This window comes from Phaseolus vulgaris, chromosome 6 (genome assembly GCF_051622355.1).
Source record: "Phaseolus vulgaris cultivar YP4 chromosome 6, ASM5162235v1, whole genome shotgun sequence".
In the NCBI taxonomy this organism is placed as follows: Eukaryota; Viridiplantae; Streptophyta; class Magnoliopsida; order Fabales; family Fabaceae; genus Phaseolus; species Phaseolus vulgaris.
This window is the reverse complement of record NC_143503.1, coordinates 15,033,957-15,041,251: the sequence shown is the minus strand read 5'-3', so window position 1 is coordinate 15,041,251 and position 7,295 is coordinate 15,033,957.

Genomic DNA, 7,295 nt, shown 5'->3' with positions numbered 1-7,295 from the left:
TTCTTTTAATTTGTCTATTTGATGAGACAAATAGGGGGAGAAGTTGGATGATTGGCTCTGTAATGTAATGTTCTTAATTTTGTTTTACTGTTTCTTTTGAACATTGCTTTTATAAACTGTTTTAGCTGGTTTAATTTTATTTGTTATTTCTGGTTTACAGGATTTTAACCGGTTATTCCTGCGAAATAAGCGATTGTTCTTATACATCTTTATTTATTTAAAAACTGATGTATAGTGTATATCTGTTTCGGATTAGATTATCATGTGTTTGTTCAGTGAATATAGGATTCAACAGATTCTAAACAAAGAAGATTCCTAAAAGCATCCCAAGGATTTGTCTCCATCAAATAAGGGGAGATTGTTGAAGATGGGAAGCTTTGATGTATCAAATCCTCATGGAACCTGAAGCTGTGTTGTTGTTTAGGTTTGGGTTTAGTTAAGGGGGTTTAGAATATTTGTAAGATCAGTCTTGATTCTCACACAAAGCTTGTTTAAATCTGTTTTAAAGAACTAAGTGTTTTTCCATGCAAAGGGAAAAACAACCGATTAAAGGTTTGAGACAATCGGTTGTTTGTCACTTAGCTGGCAAAGGAGTTTTGAAACTATTTTTTAAATCAGTTGTATAACTGCTGAAACCATTCAACCGATTAAACCGCAGTTTCAACCGATTAAATGTGAGTTTTCATAACAGCTTTTTGAAAACTTGTTTTAACTGTTTCCGTTGTTTAAATCTGCCTTCAACGGTAGTTTTTCAAAGGTTATAAATATAGCCTTCTTTCAAATGTTTAACACACGAATGAAAGAGAAAAGTTTTACACTCTGATTTGAGATAAAAAAGAGAGATTAACAACTGTTTGTCAAAAGGTGTTTTTCCAAGTTTAGCAAGATTGCTTTTGAGCTTTGTTGTGATTCAAGAACTGATCAATAGGGTTTTTGGTGTACTGTAATTCCAGGTGTTTTCTACCCTTTCTTAGTTTCTTGTAATTGTTCAAATTACACTATGTAAAACTATTTGTAAAATCCTGTAAAGTCAGTGTGATTCCGGCTTGAGGTGCTTGTTATGTGCAAAGCGGGTGAGTAGGCTTTGTGGGATTCAAAGTCACCTCTTTGTGGTGTGTGTTTGTAATAGGTGATTGGTTACATAGTGGAATGGTCATTGGTTTGACTGAGGACTGGATGTAGCTCAGGGATTGAGTGAACCAGTATAAACCTTGTGTGTAAATCTCTCTATCTCTCTTCTCCATATCTGTTTGATATTTCCGCTGTCATAAACAAACAGTTAAATCGTGCTTTTAACCGATTGAAATTTTGATATCAGTTTTTGTTTGACTATTTGATTGGCTTTTTGAATTGATTGTTAAAGATTCATTCTAAAGAAAGTATTTGTGAAATTTTTTTATAAACAATTCACCCCGCTCTTGTTTTAGCCATCAATCCTAACACATAGGTTTCATGCCCTTCCTATTTGAGAGTGATGCTGACAAATTTTGATGCATCTCCAGTCATATGCTTGTCGCAGCCACTGTCCAAGTACCACAAATGTTGTTTTCTCACCAAGCAATACTGCAAAATTCAAAATCAGGTGGCAAGATCTGGTCCCCTAACAAATTGGGGTCCATGGATGTTAATATTGTTGGGTTTAATAGTGCCAAAGTTCAAGAGGGGGGGGTGAATTGACCTTTTAAAACTTTCTCGCAGAAACAGTGTTTAACACAGTTTACAGAAAATAAATCAATTTATGTGAAAATGAACAGATTTATTTCAGCACTGTTTTTATTTGAAAAGCGTTTATACAGCAAGGTTAATCACAAGATTATGCAGATAGATTTTCCAGATGCACACACACTGATATTAGAACGAAAACCAGTGAACCACAAAACAGCAAACCTCAATTTCAAGCAAGTGATTAAGGTTCAATTGATAGTATGCCAATTAATTGAGTAACCTTCACAATCAACCAGTTCCAGTAACTTTTAACAAATTATAAGTGTTCTTCTTGAAACACACAGTTTTCCAGAAATTAAGAACAATGAATCACAGAACAGCAAGCTTCAATTTTAAGCAATTGTTTAAGGTTCAATTAATAGCTTTGACAATTTCTTGAGCAACCTATCACAATCAATCTGTTTCAGTGGCTTTTAACACACTTTATATGTTCTTATCAGAATCAAACAACTTTTTCAGAAATTAAGAATAGTATGAACTGAGCCCAGAAAGAACGGATTTATTATTGATTGAACAGATTTATTTCTTTGTTGTTTTAACAATTATGCAAAAACTTAATTGCAGAGAGTGAGAGAGAATGAACACAAGCAGTTATACTGGTTCACTCAACTGAGCTACATCCAGTCTTCACCAAAACCAGGTGGAAATCACTAAAACACAGTACAACCAAGTACAATTCCCACTGCTTTTGAAACCTACAAGAACTTAGGTACTCTTGCTGAAAAAACCTATTTCAGCACACACCCACTCTTCAAGAAAACCTATCAAGAAGAGTGTTCAACCAAACTATTACAAGAAATGAGAAGTGAAACGACTACACCTGATTGAGGATACAAAGATCTACCTTAAATCAGTAGGCAAGATTGCTAGAACAGTAGCAGCACCTCACACCAAGCTTTTCGAACCAAACCAAGAACAAGCACTTTTTGATTTTTGAAATCTTTGAAGAACAAATGCTAATCCTTTGTAAACTCTTAATTCTCTGCTGTCAAAACTTGTTTTTGCAAATGTATGAACGACTGTTAACCTCAGAAACAAGCTTGCATTTTATAGAAAACCAACTTATAACAGAACTTTAAAACACAGTTAAAGCTGTTATAAAATGAACAGATTGAAAATAAAATGAACAGATTTATTTTCAAAAACAGTTAGAGAATTTGTTAAGTGAGGAGACTTAGTCAACCATTCTGGTGTTGAGATAAAACTGAAAAACGTTTAAGCTTGACATGGCACTAGAGACAAAAAGAATCTATTCATTTACAGATGAACAGATTTATTTTTCAAAACGAAAACAGAGAAAGTTTAACTATTTAAAACTCAGTCGTTTTGAAAGATAGAAGACTTAGTCAAAATACATGATGCACAAAATCTAATTTTCACAAGACTTAGCCAAGGCATCAGTGTAAAAAAGAATATGTTTATTTAGGAAAGAACAGATTTATTTTTATGCAGTAAACGTGTTTTTTGTAAAACATGTGAAAAACAGTTTAAGAAAACTTATGCTTGTTCTTATCACATGGCCAGTGGTTATGAGGTGAGTTACTCAGCAAAAAGCCCACTCTTAGACAACCTCTAAGCACTACCTAAGACACACTTAAAGCAAAGCAAAATACAAATGAAATGTACATATAAGTCTTCATCAAACACAATCTTGAAGGGGCAGCAACCATCTTCAACAATTCAAAGATAAGCTATAAATGAGAATGTCATCAAAGTAAACCACAACAAACTTACCAATGAAAGGTCTAAGAACATGATGCATGAGGCGCATGAAGGTACTTGGTGCATTAGTTAAACCAAAAGGCATAACTAACCACTCATATAAACCAAATTTGGTCTTAAAAGTCGTCTTCAATTCATCACCCGGTTTGATACGGATTTGATTGTAGCCGCTTTTAAGATCAATCTTTGAAAATATTTTAGAACCATGTAATTCATCCAACAAATCATCTAGTCTTGGAGTAGTATCCATCATTGGAAGCATTTTTGAAAGAGTTTTTCTTAGCAAGTTGGGCTTCCACCTTCATTGCAAGATGAACTAAAGAGCCCAATGATGAATACTCTTGTAACTCAACAATGTCTTGAATATCCTTCCTAAGACCACTCACAAACCTAGCAATCATAGCTTCATCACTTTCTTCTAATTCAATTTTAAGCACAAGCGTTTCAAGCTCCTTATAATATTCATCCACATTTAGCGTGCCTTGTTGAAATTGTTGGAGTCTCAACATGAGGTCTTTCCTAAAATGTGGGGGCACAAACCTAGCACGCATATGATCCTTTAAAGAGTTCCAAGAGTCCACAGGAGGACCCTTGTGATAGATAATGTCCTTTACAATTCCATGCCACCATTTCATGGCATAATTACTAAACTCTAGGGTGGCTAGCTTAAGCTTATGCTCATCTTGGATCTCATGGATCTCAAATATTTGTTCACACTTAGCCTCCCAATCTAAATATACATTAAGATCACTAGAGCCATTAAAACAAGGTAGCTTGACCGATGGAAGCCTTGACTTTACATCATGATAGAAGTCATTGTCGTAATGAGTTCTTTCCCCTTGGTGATGATGTCTTTGTCCATGGACTTGGGGTGGAGGTCTCCTTCTCCTATGCTCATCTTCACGGCCAAAATCATTTGAAGAAGCTCTTGTGGAAGGTCTATGATGCTCATCATGAATTGAAGGAGATGGTCTAGCTTGTTGCACCTCCATCTTTTGCAATTTCTCCTCCAACCGTCTAATGGTTCTTTGAGCTTCATGTAATTCACCAAGGATTGAAGCTTTGGATGGAGAATTCTGCTTGTATGATGCATCACTTGAAAATCCAGCCATTTTGGAAATAAAAAAAACAGCAAACACACAAAAACAGCAAACAAGTTAAGCAACAAAAATTAGCAAAAACAGTGAGTGTGGTCAGCAAGAATGCCGAAGTGAAATGAGGTAGAAAAAGAGGTCACTCTCAAAGAAATAATGTCCTTGCACCAATCTGATCTTGAGGCCTTGGAATCCTCAAATGAAAGATGTCAAAGCAAGCACACCAATCTCAAAAGCAACCACCACAAAACCAAAGAAACAATAAAGACAAACAAGAAAAGGTATAAGCAAGGAAAGGTAATTGCAAGAGGAAAACTATATGTAAGACAAACTCAAAGAGTAAGAATGAAAGACAATCAAGAAAATAAAGAACTCAATGAGAAAAGTAGGCACACAAAAGAATACTTAAGGAAAAGCACTAGAGTAGATGAAGAAAACAAAAAAATTAGCTACTGGAAAATTTTTTTAAAAAGCAAACTGTGCTTGATATTCACTGATTTAACTGGAATGATGTAGAGCGAACTGGATTATGAAATTTAAACCACAGAAACTTCAAGATGTTAACTCAATAATGGCACTGGAATCAATTAAAAACAGTAAGCCAATTAATTGAGATAAAGTTTTTAAAATCGCTGCCAGATTACTGTATTCTTTTCGGCAGATTTGTACACTTTTTTTACTTTATTTATCATTTTTTTGTGTACTTTGAATTTTTGAATGATTCTTTTTTCTACTCTTTTCTAACACTTTGAATATCACAAATCCAGAATTTCAGAATTTTCCAGTGAGTAAAACAATTGCAATAAGGAAAACAGTAAGCACTCTTTTTCAGAAACAGAGGAATCCTAATAGGAATAAAAAACAGAATTATGAACTAGCAAAGACATAATGGAAAATGATATATTGGAACTTGTATAGGTCTGGAATACAAGTATGAACTCAATTCTAAAAAGAAAATGCACAAAGGATCAACATCAATTCAGAAAATTATATGACACTAAAGCAAGAAACAATCAAAAAGAATAAAAGTACTACTAGAAGTAATGACAATTATGGAATAACATGACTAAGACAAAACTTGACATGATTACAAAATTAAAAGACATATGACAAAAATAACAACAAGTGAAAGGAAGCTTAAGGTAAACTCTAGGAAGGAGAATGGCATTCCAAAAGAGCAACCATACTCATATGAACAATGAGTGTCATAAACCTTTTCACAAGCACTTGGTGTAACAAAAGAAAAACAGCAAGAAAACTCAATTAACACCTAAAACAGAAACTTAAATTGCAAGAAAATTAAAGAGCTCTTGAAATTAAAGTGCACACAACTCAACAATTAAACAAGAAGAACCTAAGACTCATGATACCACATGATGTGATTCCACTAGCCATATAGAAAATGATTCTTGACATTCTTAGGAATCACCTTGAGCTGGACATTATTGAGGCACTTTTCTTAGAGTTGGATCATTGTTCTAAGACAAGAACTCACCAAAAACTAGTACCAAATCCCAAACTCATTTGGATGTTCCACATATTGTCAAATTGAATCAACAAAGAGAGGTAAAATTTAAACACACCGAACAGAAAAGGATGATAAGCAAACTGAACCGAACAAAGTGAAATTAAAAGGCAAAGAACAGAAAAATAGGTGCTGGAAAACAAGAACAGCCGAACCAAAACAACAAGACAACAAGCTAGAACTAGGAATTAACAAAGAAGAAAGGAAGGAGAGAAGAATTGCTCATGAAGATGGATGAATGATGGATGATTTCGCCACTAGAAGTGTGGATGCTCCTAGATGAGAGTGTTGCCGCCACTTGAGGACACCATGGATCCTTCAAGATAAGACTAGAGAAGAAGGCTCAAAAGCTCTCCAATGCTCACTCCAATTTTGAGTATAGTTTCTTTAGATAAATTCAAATCTGAATTTTACAAAGAGAGCACCTCTATTTATAGCCTAAGGTGCTGAAAATGCAAGCTAAAACAATTCAAATTTCCCTCCTAAAGCAAGCTAAAACCGGTGCCTATTTCAAGTCATGAGGAAGGTGTGACTCCTTCCTTCACTTTGGCACCTCCTATTCTACTTCTACACCTATCTACTAACACACACCCCCCTAAAGCTCCTAACTAAAGCCTCAAAAGATGCTATAACAATAGAGGTTTCTAAAGTTTCCCTCTAAGCACCTTCAACTAAAGAAATTACAAAAAGAGAAAATAAATGTCCTCTAGCTCCTAAAGCTTTAAACATGCTTCTTGTAAGCCTTTGAGGTGGACTTTGACCTCCATGGGCGTCTTCTATTTGTGCCTCCACCTCTTCTTGATCTTGTTGATTGGCCTCTATGTTCTCTTGATCTTGATCTCCATGAGTTAAAAAAATAGAAAAAAGAAGTATATCAAAATTCCAAATACAGAAAAAATGATACGAAAGAGTGACAGTAATTTTGCAAAATTCTGGCCAAAAATATACGAAAGAGTGACAGTAATTTTGCAAAATTTATCACAATTAATTGGCGAAATATTTTTGTGTGATTCCAGTGCAATTGTTGAGATAAGATCTTTCACTTTCATTGGTTTAAATTTCATAATCCAGTTTGCTTTCTTTCGTTCCAGATAAATCTGTCAAGTCACGCACAGTTTGCAAAAAAAATTCCAGTAGTTCTCTTTTTGTTTTCTTCATCTATTCTAGTACTTTTCTTTAGGTTTCTTTTGTGTGCCTTCTTTTAATTGAGTACCTTATTTTTCTTAATT